General features: G+C 44.6%; 1 long non-coding RNA gene across 1 annotated transcript in view; it reads right to left on the bottom strand.

The window, feature by feature from the left end:
- Window positions 1-2382: 2382 nt before the first annotated feature.
- LOC116078946 overlaps window positions 2383-16807 on the bottom strand; it is a 32889-nt gene continuing 18464 nt past the window's right edge. The window contains exon 4 of the long non-coding RNA XR_004113674.1: window positions 2383-2620. This is a non-coding gene — a long non-coding RNA (uncharacterized LOC116078946). The remainder of the gene's footprint in view (window positions 2621-16807) is intronic.

Here is a 16807-nt window from a genome sequence, read left to right as displayed (position 1 = left end):
AGGGTTTCTCTGTGTAGCCCTGGCTCTCCTGGAACTCACTCTGTAGACTAGGCTGGCCTCAAACTCAGAAATACTCCTGCCTCTGCCTCCCAACAAGGCCTAGGATTAAAGGTGTGCACCACGACTGCCTGGCAACGAGGGCATTTTCTTAATTGAGGCACCCTCTTCTCAGATGACTTTAGCTGGTGTCAACCTGACATAAAACTATCCAATACCCTATGCAAGCATGAGGACCTGAGTTCAGATTCCCATAACCCATGTAAAAGGTGAACACAGCAGTCCAGATCTATAATTACATCACTGGGGTTGGGAGAGGCAGAGACAGGTGTGTCACAGGGGGTTGTTGCCCAGTCAGTCTAGCTAAATTGATGAGCTCAAGGTTCAGAGAGAGATCCTGTTTCAAAAGATAAGGTAGAGAGCAATACAGGAGGACAGTGACTTCTGGCCTTTGCATGTGCACACCTGGGCACATGTATCTACACACACATGCAAATATATGCATGTACCACACACAGAGAGTTTATATATAGTGATCGAGAGAGTTGCAGGTGACACATATTGTTAGGAAAAATCCAAAGTGCTGGTATGGGATGCTTCCCTGTGGGTTATTGGACATGAAGGTCCCAATGGTCCCAAGACAACACAGGCTATTGCCATTGCTCTTGGGTGCCCATGAAAACTAGACGTTAAGACCGTATTGCTGAAGATGCCACCCATTTCATATGCAATAGAAAGAAATCAAGCTGGAGCTGAGCTAGATAGATGCTTCCTTTTTGTTGACTGGCTTTCATGGTGCTAGAAGATGCTATGCAGGATACTGGGAGAAAAAAAAGTCATCAAAAGTGGTGAAGGCAGTTTGCTTCAATATTGACCTACCAGATAAAATAGGTGCATTGGTTCATTTGTGGCATGGTGGTTGGGAAGTAATTGGATTTGAAGCCTGAGCTGTAAGAGGGAATCCATGCCTAGTACCGTAAAACTGGAGAGATGACTCAGTGGTTAAGAGCACAGCCTGCTCTTCCAGAGGACTGGGTTTCAATTTCTAGCACCCACATGACTACCAACAACTACTTGTAACTCAAATTCCAGGGATCTGATGTCCTCTTCTGGCTTCCATAGGCACAAATAGGGGCATACAGACATACATGCAGGCAAAACACCCATACGCATAAAACAAAAATAAAAGTTAAAAAGCCCATGACTAGGGAGGTCATAGCTGTAGAAATGGTTAGGGGTAGTTACTATTGCTTTTCTAAATGGGTAGTTTGTCAAGCTGTCTTATAAATATTCAGGATTGTACGGATAATTTAGAGTTGCCCCCAACCTTCGCTGGGGAAACTTGTTTTTGCTGAGGACATTGGTTGATGCAGAGACTCATAATTGGCCAAAATGCTGAGACTAAGTTACCGTCGAGTGCTCAGTCCTAAACCGGACATTCATATCAACTCTTCCAAAGCTCAGGAAACATCAAGGAAGAAGGAACAGAAGGGATGTACAAGGCAGAAGATGGGAAAGAGGGCTGTGAAGTCCTCTAAAGACAGCATAAATTCACAGCAGCTGTGAGTACCTGTCCAAGGCCAAGCTTCTCACTATTCCACCATGGATGGGACGGGCCTCAGAGGTCCCACCTCATGCTGAGGAGCTGTTGGCAGTTGACGGCTACTTGGGGAAAGTGAGTCATTTTTCTGCAATGATGTAGACACTGGTAAGTTGCCCATACTCCGGTAAATAGCCCCACACCCAGACTCATGCAAGAAGCCCTAATTAAATTGAGTAGATCTTTAGAAAAAGAAGACATGACACAGCAGGGTGGTGGTGGTGCACTCCTTTAATCCCAGCACTTGGGAGGCAGAGACAGGTGGATTTCTTAGTTCGAGGCCAGCCTGGTCTACAGAATGAGTTCCAGCACAGCCAGGGCTACACAGAGAAACCCTGTCTCAAAAAAGAAAAAACAAAAAACAAAAACAAAAACAAAAAAAAAAAAAAGGAGAAGAAGAAGAAGTAGAAGCAGAAGAAGAAGAAGTAGAAGTAGAAGAAGAAGAAGTAGTAGAAGAAGAAGAAGTAGAAGAAGAAGACATGACACGAGACATGTAAATAAGAGGAAGACTTGTGAGGACTTGTTTTAGGGAATGGAGGAGATGAGAGCGAGTAATGGGGACAAGTATACAAATGGGATACAAATGTATCCCATGTAAGTAAGAAACGAGTCTATAGGGATTTACATGATGAGCTATCAGGCTCAGTACCACGCATAGGCTCTTGTGAACTTTTCATAAGGAATTAACAGGTGGATCTGATTGTATCTGGTAAGAATGAGTTAAATCAGATTGATTTAAAGTCTAAAATGACAGTAAAATGACAAGAACCCAGAAAAGTAAAGAGAGTCTTAAAATGGCAAAAGTTTACTGTTACTGTCTCTAGTCGTTTCGCTGATGATCCAAGCTCTCCTTTTCAGCTCAAGCATCTTTGCTAGCTTTAAATATTAATGAAACATGTCTTGTTCTCCTCTGAGCTGAAGAGAGATTCTTTTCTTCTTTGAGAAGTAGCGCTGGTTTCTCTTTCGCATTTACAGCTGTGGTTCTTTTTGGGAGTTTGGTGTGGTGGTGCATGCCTACAGTTCCTGGGAAGAACGAGGCAGGAGGATCTAAAGTTTGAGGCTAGCCAGGGTAAAAAGTACTTTTGCTTACTCATAGACAATATTTTAAAAGTAACAAAGCAAGTCACATACCGGGAGAAAGTGTTTATGGACTATCAGACAGGTGACTAGAATCAAGAATACATAAAAAAAAAATAAAATGAAACCCACAAAAAAGCCTCCTCATCAAAAAGAAAACAATATTCACTCCCCAATTTAAAAAATGGGGAAAAATCATCCTAAGAAAAATGCAGATCAAAATCATGATGACAGCCACTACATTCTTGTTAGCATTGCTAAGTTTATTTTATTTTTATTTATGTGAATGACTGTTTTGCCTGTCTGTAGGTGTGTGTACTATGTGTGCCTCTTTCCCCCGGCTGCCAGAAGAGGGGCTGAATCCCCTGGAACTGGAGTTACAGATGGTCGTGATCCACTATGGAGAGTGCTGGGATCTTAGGTAAGAACAGATATTCTTAACCATTGAGCCACCCTCTCCAGCCCCCAGATATTTTCTTGGTTTAATCTGGGCCGAGGTTACATGGGCCTCAGAATAAGTGGACCAGAAATGGACTTGAGACTTGAAGCTTTTACTCCATGTAAACTACCTCTCCTCAATAAGAAAAAAAAACGCAAGAGCCAGAGTACGGACAGATCCAGTCTCTGACATTGCAAGACAGTTCTAGAGGAGGACCCAACAGACTTCCAGGGAAACATGCAGCAGCTATGGGACAGCACTTATACATGTGTGTCTGTGTGCATCCGTGTCCCTGTTCATAATTACCTATGCAGTTCATACACCACAGCATAAAGTTGCTTGGCCAACTTTTATGAACAGGAGTGCTTTTGAGTAGCTTTATGTACTGCTTTTATTCCTGATCTGTGAAGTGCGTCATCCCTTCCACAGTATAAGCTCTGAGGGCCTTTTGCCCCAGGGACCAGTACTGGAGGAAATGGATTAGAACTGGGCCCCCTTCTACCTTCAACAGGGAACTCCAGGGCCTTCTTGCTTTACTTTCTCCCTGGTGCTTCCCCTTATTGGCTAGCCCATTCCTGCCTCAGACACCTCCCTTTTGCCAGGAGGCAGGGGGCCAGGGGTTCAAGACAGGGTTTCTCTGTGTGTAGCTCTGGCTGTCGTGGAACTCACAGAGATTCACCTGCCTCTGTGCCACCGCCTAGCACCCCACACCATTCTTACTGGTGTTCCTCCCCCCACCTGCTGACGCCATGTCTGAGTTCACGGTCCTCCCTTCTCCTTTCTCTGAGGCCCCTCTGTCACCCCTTACTTCAGATTCACTTCTCTGGGTCCTGTGAACAAGGCCTGTCAATAGTGAGGGCCAAGAAAGCCCAGTTAGAAAGGCTGTTTCATCCCCAGCTTTAATCCTGGTTCCATGAAGCCTGGGCAGGAGCCTCCAAGAGGAATCATCTCCAGCCCTGGAACAAGTGGGGCCAGGGAGTGGGTGCCCGCAGGTCCAGAGTAATAGCCACACTGCTGGGTCCTCTGTAGAAGCAGGTGACCCCCTCCCTCCTCTGTCCCTCAAGGAGCTTCCCAGGTACGGACTCTGTGCATCTGTCCCTGTCGCACAGATGTTGTGATGTGGCTAGGGTATCACCCAGCTTGCACCAGGCTTGAACCAGCCAGCTGCTGGGAGGGTCTCACATTCCTTAAGGCTAACTTAAGTACTTCCCTAACATTCATTATCCCTTATTGCAGACAAACAGTTCTGACCTCGACATCCCCACGGGCAGCAAAATCGAAAGTGTGTATGACGCCAGGGAATAAATCAGAGGCTGGCTGAGGGGTAAGGAAAGCTGTGCGGCTCAGCGAGAGGAAATGACGGGCGACGTAAACAAGCATGACTTCATGTGTCCCCACACCCCCCTCTGAGGTCAGACAGACCCCTCCCATCCCCTGGGCCTGATGTACATGGTTCTAACACGTCAGAGCTGTGCTTTCTTGACCACACAGGCACATGGGCCTCTAGGGGGAGGACACGCAGTTTGCACACCCATGGAACACAGGTCAGAAGTGCTGGGCATCTCTGTGAGTCTTGCTGTGAGTGTTGAGAGCATAAGGGTGGTTTTTGCTCCCCCATCTCAGGGGCTCACGGAGGAATATTCCACTACTACTTATCACGTGTGGTCAGGAAGGAAAATGGGGAAGCCCCAGACCTCGGAGCGTCCAGCAGAAAGAGGAGGAGGAAGCTTCGGAAATGAATGGATTTTTCCACTGAGTCTTGAAGGAGCTTACCAAAAAAGATAAGGGAAAAGACCTCAGGCATGGAGGACGGACAGCCACCTGACAGACAGCCAATTACAAGGACCCAGTCAGTGTTGACTGTCTGTCTCTCTTTTCTTCCTTTTTAAATCAGCAATCACAGGCTCGGTGTGTGGGGTGTCAGGGATGGCCCCACCCTGCAAGTTTCCAATGATGGATACCTTTCTGCTCTCCCTCCACTCCCTTCCAGGCTCCAAAGTGCTGGGCGAGAGAGATGGCAGACTGACTTCACATAATCCTGGCTCTCTGAATGTCCAGAATTCTTAATTCCAAGCTTTTTATTTTTAATTTTTTAAAAATGATTTATTTACTTTTATTTATGTACATTGGTGTTTTGCCCTCATGTGTGTCTGTGTGAAGGTGTCAGGTCCCCGGAACTGGAGTTACAAACAGTTATGAGCCACCATGTAGATGCTAGGAGTTGAACCTGGGTCCTTTGGGAGAGCAGGCGCTCCTAACCACTAAGCCATCTCTCCAACCCGCTCCAGGCTTCTTATCACTCATCCTCCCATATCTATACTTTCTGAGTGCTCCCAACTCTGACCTTTCATTTATTTAATGTCTATGAACATTCTGATTGCATGTACATTTGTGTATCATATGTTTATCTGGTACCTGCAGAGATAGAAGAGGGCTTTGGATCCCCTTGAAATGGAAAGTGATTGTGAGCCTCCATGTGGGTTCTGAGAATTGAACTGAGGTCCTCTACAAGGACAACAAGTATTCTTAATCTCTTGAGTCATCTCTCCAGCCCTAGACCCCTCTTTCTTTCTTTCTCATTCTGTTCTTTCTCTTTCTTTCTTTCTTTCTTTCTTTCTTTCTTTCTTTCTTTCTTCCTTCCTTCCTTCCTTCCTTCCTTCCTTTATTTCTCTTTCTTTTTCTTTTTCTTTTTTTTTTTTGTTGTTGTTTTTTAGATAGGGTTTTTTTTTTTTCAGTGTAGCCCTCCATTCTCTGGAAACTCCTTCTGTAGACCAGGCTGCCCTTGAACTCAAAGGTCTGCCTGCCTTTGCCTCACAAGTGCTGGGATTAAAATTATGAACCATGACTGCCTGTAACTCCTTCCTTTTGATTGCTATGACATCCCCTCTTCTCATTTCCTTGGGCACAGACTCTGTGACATTGTGAATGAACTGGTAATCTTCACGTGCAGACCCGTTGGGATGCTGTGAGGAAAGAGTTAAAATATTCTATGTGGTTGCTCAACCCTTGTACGTTTCCCTGGAAGCCCAGAGCCAGGAATGTACCTCAGCCAACTTTGGAGACTATGACATGTTATCCCTGTTCAGTGATGTTTTGTGTACACCCGGGTCAATAAGGCCACTGCTAAATGCTGTTTTCTTAGGACTTGCCAGGATCGAGTTGTGCAAACATTAAGATAACCCCTATATCTGGTTTCACTGGTGGGGTCCTGAGTTTTGGTTGCTACAGCACTCTGTCCCTATGAGAAGCCCTCATTGGAGCTTATAGATCCTGAGACTTGAGTGGCTTCCTTGGGTGAGAGCATCTCACCAGGGTCACTTCTACAGAGCCAATGTGACCTGGGTAACACCAGTGTAAGTAGAGATTAGTTCATATGCTTAATCTTTCTTCTAACACAAACCTTTCGGCTTCTCTCCATGCCTTTTTTCATATTAAACTTTAGCCTTGAGTGTACCTGGCATTGAGTCATGGGAGCGCCTTTAGTAAATTATCAGGTGAGTCTGGTCTCAAGAACCCCTCCCTCCCAAAATAGAGAGCGAGGGGGAAAATCTCAAAAGCATCTCGCTTGCTGTGAGTTTAGCCTCAGCAATGGTGATCACACTTAGCTCCCCTGTCAATTCATCCTGTCCTTGTTGCCCACCCATTGATCTCAATTTTGTCTGTGACTCATGGTAGATTTTGATTCTATTCTTCCCTTACTAAATTTAGCATTCATTCCCTTGAGATACTTCAGAGCCAAGCTCTCTCATCAGACCATCCCTGGTCAGGACAAAGTCTTGAATAGGTGAAGCCATAAATTTATACATGCAGTTGGTCAATTCTGTGGAGCAGCCTCCTTGGAGAGGTGAAACTTGTCTACGGTTCTGATATGTTTTCTTCCTATTGAAATTCATGTTGAAATGTGATTCTTGCTGTATGGGCCATTAGAGGCGGCAGGACCATGAAGAGGTGATAGGCAGTAAGAGGAACAAATGAAGACCTTACAGGCTCTGAGGTGAGGCTACCCCTTATTGTTTTCTCTTTTCCACACCCACCCTTCCCCTTCCTGCTAGGATACCATGCAGCAAGTGACCCTCACCAGGTATGGCTGCCTTGTTTTTAACATCTAGCCTTCAGAAACATGAGCTGATAGACTTTCTCCTTTCTTTAGGCCATTCTGTTATGACAACAGAAAACGGATGGATATGGGTCCATTCTTCAGGCAGGAGCCCAGTTCTCTCAGAGACAGAAGGACCTAAGAAACTATGAGGTTTGACTGGACAGACATACTTGCCTTTTGACAAATCATGGGGCATGAAACCTGGATCAGACCGTAAATATTGTTTAATAAAGAGTGAATGAAGGTCTTGTTCAGAGGTAAGGACCAGAGGAAGTCTTTCCAAAGCATGAGTGGGACCTTGGGTTTAATTTCCAGCACTGAGAAAGAAGAAAGAGGGAGAGGAAAGACAGGAAACAAAGGGAGGAAAAGGAGGAGGAGAAGGAGGAAGAAGAAGAAGAAGAAGGAAGAGAAGGAGGAAGAGGAAGAGGAGGAGGAGAAGGAGAAGGGTTAAAATAATAGGAAAGGAAGACAAGGAAAGGGAGAAGAGAGAGCTCTGCTGTTGTAAGGATCCCAGGACCATACTCACAGTCAGGACTGAGCTGCATCAAGGGAAAGTGAACATGCAGGCCAGAGGCTTTACAGAGTATGAGATTGTCCTAGGTGAGTCTAAGGAAAGCTTTGGGGCATGAAAGTGAGTCCTGGGCTGGGAGCCGGAAGAAAGTAGGGAAGTGATGACAGTGTGTACCGCATTTAAATTCTCTGTCTGTCCATCCATCCATCCATCCATCCATCCATCCATCCATCCATCCATCCATCCATCCAAAGACACTTGGGTGGTATTCCCCCCTTTTAACAATTGTGAACAATGCTGTTGTGACCATGGGTGTAAAAATATCTCGAGATCCTGCTTTTTTATTCGTGTGTGTGTGTGTGTGTGTGTGTGTGTGTGTGTGTGTGTGAAAGCAGACTTGCTGGGTTGCATGTTGCTTCAATTTTGAGAGTTTTGGGAAACTCCATTCTGTTTTCCCACAATGGCTATGGCATTTCTTTTTCCTACCAGCAGTACAGAAGGGTTCCAATTTTTCCACATCTTGTTAACGTTTCTCATTTTCTTTTCTATTGTAGGCTAGGTGTAGCTCATCTTGGATCTCATTTGCATTTCTCTAATGCTTAGTGATGCTGCCTGTCTATTGTGTCCTGTTAGCCACTTATATGTCTCTTGGGGAGAAATGTCTACTCAAGGCCACCATTCATTTATTACCCAGGGTAGTCTTTGGCTCTACGTTGGACTTGCTTTATTATAGTATTCATATGAATCCTTTACCAGACATGCTTGGTGACTATTTCCTCTTATTCTATGAGTTGCCTTTTTACCCTCTTAATAGTGTTTTGGTGTCTGTGTTGTGTATTTCAGAAGCAAATCATGTCAATCACTCCCATGAAGCAAGCTACAGAACCTTCTTCATACCCAGGTCTCCTAGGCAGAGACAAGGGTAAAGCAGCCACTAATCAGCAAGTGCAGGATGTCCTGAGGTGGGAGACTGAATCAGAAGTGAAAGGCAAAAGTGTTAGCAAGGCATGATGGGAATCCAGCTAACCAAAGGAACTATCAGCTCAGAAGCATATGGGGTTCCCCCCCATAGTTTATGCTTTCTCTATTATCTCTCTAGTAGGCTTCAGAGCAGACACAGTTACAGGAAGTACATGACCATTCAGGAAAACTCTACTCTCAGTATTCTAGTTAGAAACCTTGGAAGTTGATGGGGAGATGTTTCCCTGCCAAGGTCAATGACTCCATGATAATCATAATCAGCACGATTCTGGAAATCAAGAATGGGTCTGGTGATCCTCAGCAATCTGGTGACACTGTGACTTTAAGGACAGCCCTTAAGGCTGTGGGAAAGAACTCTGAAAACACGAGTTCAATAGAAGTTCAAGAATACATAAATCAGTGTAAGAACTACAGGATTTCTCAACTATGCACTATATAATGTGTCTGCCCCAGCAAAACACCATCCAAAACAAATGAATTTCCAAAGAAAACAGAGGTTTCCCCTTCACACGTGTGGGAGCAAGACCAGTGGAAGGACATGTGACATTTGGAGGGAGTATAAATAGGACTGAATGGACCAATGCTTCTTGGTCTCTTGTTTTCGTCTTTGCTGATCTTCACTTCAGTGAGAGAGGCAGGGCAAAGAACTTCTCCTGGCATCCTGTTGGTCCTGGTCACTCCTGCTGACTTGTGTTGACTCAGTGGAGGCCTGGCTGTTTCTGTTGGGTCATGCTACCACTGCTGATTCCTCCTGTTTGAACTGGACTGCTGATATATATGTCCTGATAATGTAGATGGGATTTGCTCCAAGGAATTATCTCTAAACAGGTCCACTTCCCCTGTATCCTAAAAATCTTTCTTTCCCACTATCTCTGGTGGGTGGTAAGCTAGAAGGAAGGTTAAAGCATTTAAGAACTCTTATTAAAAGTAATATTTGAAAATCGAAGCTCACAAGGTAGGTGTGGCTGGCCTTATTGAGGGAAGTGTGTCACTGTGGGTGGGCTTTGAGGTTTCAAGAGCCCAAGTCAGGCCCACTGGTTCTCTTCTTCCTGCTGCCTGCCAATCTGGATGTAGAACCCTTAGCTACTTCTCAAGCACCATGTTGGCCTGCATGCCATCATGCTCTCCACCATGATGATAATGGACTAAACCTCTGAAACTTTAAGGAAGCCCCAATTAAATGCTTCCTTTTATAGGAGTTGCCTGTAAACTCCTGGTCATGGTCATGGTGTCTTTTCACAACAATAGAATACTAAGATGACATCCCAGACAGATGAAAGGAAGAATGCACATACAGGGACCTAAGGTCTCAGAGTCACATGGAATTATAAAAGGCTCTATTTCCAGGGTGAGCCTCTATTTCTTAATATGTAATGATGGAATATAGACATTACTCAGAGTGATGATAGAAATCAAAATATTGAATGAGCACTGAGTCTCAGGCAGTAGGGGTAGCATCATCATCCCCGTCCTAGTAATACAGAAGAAGGAGGAGGAGGAGAAGGAAAAGAGGAGGGGGACAGGAGGAGGGGGCAGTGTTCATGATGACAATAATGACAGCCAAAAGAATATGCTCTAAGGCTGAGGTCCTGTGAAATCTGAGGCTGAGCTGGAAAGATCCTTGCTGCATTGATGAATACCACACGGGACTCAGTCCTGGGGGTCTCTGGAGGGGTCCTGTCTTGTCTTCATCACAGCACTAAATATGTCCTGAACTTGGGCAACAGAGCCCCAAAGCTGAATACTTCACACAAAAGGGATTTTATTTAGCTCAACATATTGGAGATCAAAGAACATGATGACACTGGGGTCTATCTGCCTACAAACGGTGGACATTACAGTGGAAGTGTTTGAGAAAGGGACTGACCACTCAGCAAAACAGGACACCAGTTAGAAAGAGAAAACCTCTTTTATACCAACCCATTTTTGTGAGAACTAACTCCATTTACAAATTCAATATTGCTCTCTTCATGATCTACTACTTCATACAAAGTCTCACTGAAAGGTTTTGTCACTTCAACATCACCACACTGGGAACAAAGCTTTTAGCCCGTGAACCTTTGGGGAGCAGGGACACACTCAGACTATATCTAACCACAGCTGTCATAACTGTCAGCCAGGACAGTGTTCAATCCTCAGCACACACTCATCCAGAGTCTAACTCCTGACGTCCCAGTTTGATCACAAAGAATGCACACAACAATGGGGTCCTAGCACCTGTTCATGAGAGCCTGCTGCCAGCTTGGCACAGTGTTGGAGTTCTGCTATATGTCACCTGTGGCATTCTTCAGTGCTTAGCGTAGTAACCATGGGTTGGTTCCAGAGGTCTCTGCAGGCCAGCTTCCCTCTTTACCTGAAATGGCACTGAGCCTTAGAAACATTCGGGCTGAGATAACAACAGCAGCTGCCATGGATTCCCTGAGTAGAGTTCTACTCACAGTCAACCATCCATTCTTATCAACGGGGAATTGCTTCTAATGTCCTCCAAATACCAAATCTACAAGTGCTCAAATCCCCATATATAACATGATGTGGTATCCCTATATACCCTATGCACATTCTCCTGAATGCTATTTCTCTACATTCCTTGTAATACCTAATGTAATGTGAATGCTACGCAAATTGTTGCTGTACTATACTGGTTTTATGTCTATTATTTATTACGTCTCCATTGTTATTTTTATTGTTCACCCCTCCTAGTTTTTCAGTCTGCAGTTGGGTGAATCTGTAGATGTACAAGTCACAATTACCATAGGGCTGGCTACCTACTGCTGAAATAATTTGAAATACTCGAACTGATGAATATATTTTCTTGGATCCCATGTTCCCAGCCCCAGAGAACAAGTGATTGGGCTTACTGCCTCTCCCTGAAGACCTTTTCTCTGCACTATGCCCACTTTGGCATGCATGAGGAGTTTCTGCTTAATTAAGCATTGTGAGTAGCAGAATCTGTCTATGTTGGTTCTTAGCTCAATGTTTCCCACCATGCACCTGCATTATTGAGTGAAGCATACTCCAGCGTGTGGCCGCAGTGTTCCTCAGCACAAACAGACAGCCTTGTGTGGTCTGCCTTCCACTGAGAGTTCTGGGTGAGATTCTGCAGCTCCAGTCTGCTGTGGGCAGAGCAAATGTTTGCACTTCATCTTATACCCATACTTTGAAATTTAGTTCCCAGAAGATGGTATTAAGAGGTGATACCTTTGAGAGGTAATTAGGTCCTGATGGTGGTGTTCTCATGAACGATGCTAATCCCCATGTAAAGGGACTTATTATCATTATTATTATGAACTGCGTAGTTCCATGTTCTATGCTTTAAATTTTTTTTACACGTATTTTACTTGGTGGTGGGGCACTCATATCTTGGCATGCATAAAGATCAGAGGATAACTTGCAGGAGTCAGTCCTCCCCTTCCACTGTGTGGGTCTCAGGGATTGGACATAGACTGTTGGGCTTGGCAGCAAGTATTTTTACCCCTGAGCTATCTCATTTGTCCCTATGTGCCATACTTTTATGTGACTGAAAACATAGTGCATTTTTGTGCTGCAGCAGCACCCCAGACACATGGGTGGTGCATTACGCTCCCATGTTCTGAGGGCTGCCGTGTCATGTCCCTGGGGAATGGGACCACCATCTTATAAGACTGTCATCATTTATATGTACATCATTGACCATGTATCATTATGTGGTGTCTGACTGTGTGACAAAGCAGGGGAAAGCCCCAAACACTGTTGTACCCTTAATAGGTGCTCAATAAATAGTTTTCCTTTTTATCCAAATTAGTCTTTTACTGGAAAGAATTCACAAATGAATAAGTCACTTGTCACTGTCTTCTGTGGCACCAAGTCCATGAAAGGAGACTTACTGACAGTTGAATGCCAGGCACCAAGCCAAATGAAGCTGTTGGTGATGTTGTTTACCTTGTGGGGCATCAAAGTTAGTATATCCAACAGAGAAGCATCCAGATGGCATGTGACTCCAAATGTGGACAACTGATAGGAAGGTCTCGGCCCCACTTCTGAGGTGTGCGTGAATGTGTGCGTGTGCGTGTGCGTGTGCATGTGCGTGTGCGTGTGCGTGTGTGTGTGTGTGTGTGTGTGTGTGTGTGTGTGTGTGTGTGTGGTGTGTACAGGCATAGGTAAGTACCTATGTCTGCATGTGCAGAGGCCAGGGGTCAATGTTGACTGTCATCTTTCTCAGTGGCTCTCCCCCTAGTTTTTTGAGTCAAGGTCTCTCACTGAGTCTAGAGTTCCTTTTTCAAATAGACTCCTGGCTAGCAGAACCTCAAGCTCCTCCAGCCTCTGAACCCCCAGAGCTGGGATTAGAAATATGTGTTACCACATCTGGATCTTCTGTGGATGGTAGGGATCAAATTCTGGTCTTTATGCTTAACACAGCAAGCACTTTACTCACTGAACTACTTCCCTAGCTTACCTCAGAGCTTTTATGCCAAAAGTCTTAGGCCTGAATCCAGTGAATTTGCTTTATAGTTGACCTCTGATTTTACGGATAAGGAGGAGATGGAGAATCAGGTTAAAGGATGCCTAATGGCAGGCCAGACAAACTGGGCAGGAGGAATGCTGTCTAAGAATACAGTCTCAGTTAATACAACAAGTCCTGAGCAGGAGAGGGAAAGAGGATTAAAAAGTGGAACATCCAAAATGATGTGTAGTTCTTGCTTTGAGTTCTATGTGAGCAAGATACAGAGAGAGGGCTCTTATCTGGGGCATGATTGGGAAATGGCTCTTGCAAAGTGGCAAAGATTTCTTGATTATTTACTGTCATCATGACACGCTGGTGCTATGGGGAAAATGTCCATATGAAGTACGTAGGGGTGAAATAAAATCTGATTTTTGTAAAGAACTATGAAGGAAGACCAAAATTTTAGTTATCTGATGTGTCTCTTTACCAGTGGCTTTTTTTTTCCTTCGAGACAGGGTTTCTCTGTGTATCCCTGGCTGTCGTGGAACTCACTCTGTAGATCAGGCTGGCCTTGAACTCAGAAATCCACCTGCCTCTGCCTCCCAAGTGCTGGGATTAAAGGCATGCGCCACCACTGCCCGGCTACCAGTGGCTTTTCAATTAGTCCAAAGTCTATGTATGCTATGTGAGCAACTCTTATTTTTAGAAATGAAGACTACAGTTACTCATAAAAGTTTCCAAAGTTTAGTGATAAGAATAAATGCTAGCAATACTATCATGAAGCCACGGTGCCCCACTATCGATAATGAAATCATATATGCACGCAGAAGAATAATTTGGCAATAAGCAGTGCGAACCACAAAAATATTCATATCTTCTAGTTCAAGAACCAGACTTCTGGGAATGTACTCTGACTTAATTTGAAAGACAGGGGTGGGAGGTGGAAATCCTCTCTCTGCATGGGAGTGGCTCCATGAGTTACGTGTTTTGGCTTGATGGCTTTAGACAGCAAAGTTCTAATGCCTGTGTTGCAACTTTGGGAGCCTGAGCTACAAGCTGGGAAGTGCGCGTGCTGTGATTATAGCCAAGCGGAGGCATGTGTGCCTGGGACCCCCGCCAGTGGAAAGCCTGGAGGGGTGAGAACAGCTGAATCTTTGGAGACAGCAAGACTGGCCTCTGGAAAGTGGGAGAGGTGGGGATAGAGACTTGGGGCCACTTTTGAACCTTTAGAAAAGGTTAGAGCTGGAGACTATACTGTTAGGGCTGCGAGCAGCTACGATTCAGTGAAAATGTCTACAGTGGCTTTTGCATATTACCTGGTGAGACTCGGGTGGTGAAGTTGGACTTTTGGAGGTTCTGGAAGATTTTGTGCTCCCCTTTCTTTTCCTTTTCCTCCTCTTCCCTCTCTTCATTCTCTTCCTCCTTTTTCTAGTATATCTGAGTTGGGAGCTTACATTGTAGGCCAGGCTGACCTTGAACTCAAAGTGATCCTCCTGCTCCAACCTCCATTGAGGCTTTTGGTTTTACTTTGAAGCTTTAGCAGTGCTCTCTCAGGAGTTGTCTGAGGAATTCTCACCCCACTACACATTGCCTAGCCTTCTGACTTTCATTGGAAATCCTGGAATTCTTGCTTTCGAGTGCTTACAAAGCCAACGTCGTATGGTTAATGAGAAGGTCCTCTACGGCCTTGAACTGTAGTATTCAGGTTCTTTGGACCATGACTGCAGTGGCTTCTGAGTGTCTGGGTGACTGAGCAGGGTAAAGCAGAAATTAATTCCAGGGAATCCATATGTGTCTGGGAATGGTGAAATGAGTTCTAGGGAATGTGTAGGTGGCCCTATGCAAACCCCAGAGCCCCGTTCTTCTCAGTAGAAGGCATTTTGGATGAGTCTCATATGCTTCAGGTCACAATGGATGGGGTCTGGTTTATTCCTGAGATACCTAAAAGGCATATTTGTTTTCTACTGTCCTAATGCAAAGCACTTGGTTTCTTTCTAGCCCTAATCTCTTCTGAAACCATACCCTCCCTCCCGACCCCCAGCTTTAGACTAGTATGATCAAACTGCAAGTTCTTCAAGTCTTTCTGCTCTATTTTTACTCCTAATCCTTGTGTTAACACGGCTAAAAGTATCTATCCATAGTGAAGCCACAACCTGCATCCCGGGCTCCTTTGATTCTTCCTGCGTCAGATTAGTTGACTTGTTACCTTTTAACTTTTGCCTTGTACAAATTCTCAGAGTGGATAAAGCGTAGACAGGTTCTTTACCAGGACATAGCTTGAATGCTTTTATTTCAGTCCCTGGCAGAGTCTCTGCTCCCATATAAAACGTGCAGGCCACGATTTTGACTCTGTATTCCTATTGGCATTGTGGCTTTTTGGGCTCCTGCTGGTGTTGCTCATTAAGCCGAGTTTCCGGTATTCTAGGCTTTCTTTAGCCTCCATCTCCAAACTCCTCCAAATCCCTCCCCCAATCCAGCTCCAAAGGCTTAAGTGTCACATGGTCAGGCTTAATCATAGTGATGAGTCCACTTTGCCTTAACACAAACACCTAGCAGAAATAATTTACGTCAAAAAGAGATAGGATTTATTCCAGCTCTCAGTTTCAGAAGTTCAGACCAGCCCATTGATTCTGATGTTTGGTGAGGCAGAATGTCATGATAGCCAGGGCATGTGACAAAGGGTATTCACTTTATCACATAGAAGAAGTACTTATTTTGCCTCAAAGCTTTCAGCTATTGTAGCAGATATAGACTCTAATCTCCATTTCCTCTACTAAGAAGACCAATATTTTCTATCCCAGCAACAGTTTGCTGTTTGGAAAGTTCTGGACTGAGAGCTGAGATGAATGCAGTAGCATTTACAGCACATGTTTTCCTTGTCTTGAAATAATCTCTGTGGTATTCATATTGTCTTCATTAGGGTTTTATTGTTGTGAAGAGACACCATGACCAAGGCAACTCGTACAAAAGAAAACATATAACTGGGGCTGGCTTATAGTTTCAGAGGTTCAGTCCATTGTCACCATGGCGGGAAGCATGGCAGCGAGCAGGCAGACATGGTGCTGGAGGAGTCGAGAGTTCTACATCTAGATCCAAAGGCCGCCAGGAGCAGACTGTTTCTTCTGCAAGCAGGCAGGTGGAGGCTCCCTTTCCACACTGGGTGAAGCTTGAGCGTAGGAGCCCTCAAAGCCCACCTACACAGTGACTGACAACACTTCTTCCAATAGACCACACACACCTCCTAATAGTGCCACTAATCCTGGGCCAAGAATATTTAAACCATCACACATATATTTCCTATAATGTTGTTGCCTAAAATAGGAAGGTAAAATCTAATATTTATTTTTTTCTGTCCTGAGTGGATCTTTAAAATCTCCCCACTCCATTACTTTTCTACATTAAATGTGAATGGATAGTTAAGAATTATCTTGAGGGCCAAGCATGGTGGTGCGCACCTTTAATCCCATCACTCAAGAGGCAAAGGCAGGCACATCTCTGTAATTTGAAAGACAGCCTGATCTACAGAGTGAGTTCCAAGTCAGCCAGGGCTACACAGAGAAATCCTGTCTCGAAAAACAAAAATAAAATAAAAACAAAAGCAAAAACAAAAATAAAAGATTGTGAATTGGAGGAAAGTTTTCTGTGTTAAGTCTAGAGACTAAAACTAAGAAGCATACGAGCAA

Source organism: Mastomys coucha, unplaced genomic scaffold (genome assembly GCF_008632895.1).
Source record: "Mastomys coucha isolate ucsf_1 unplaced genomic scaffold, UCSF_Mcou_1 pScaffold5, whole genome shotgun sequence".
NCBI lineage: Eukaryota > Metazoa > Chordata > Mammalia > Rodentia > Muridae > Mastomys > Mastomys coucha.
The sequence above is the reverse complement of the archived record's forward strand: the minus strand, read 5'-3'. Positions and strand labels throughout refer to the sequence as shown.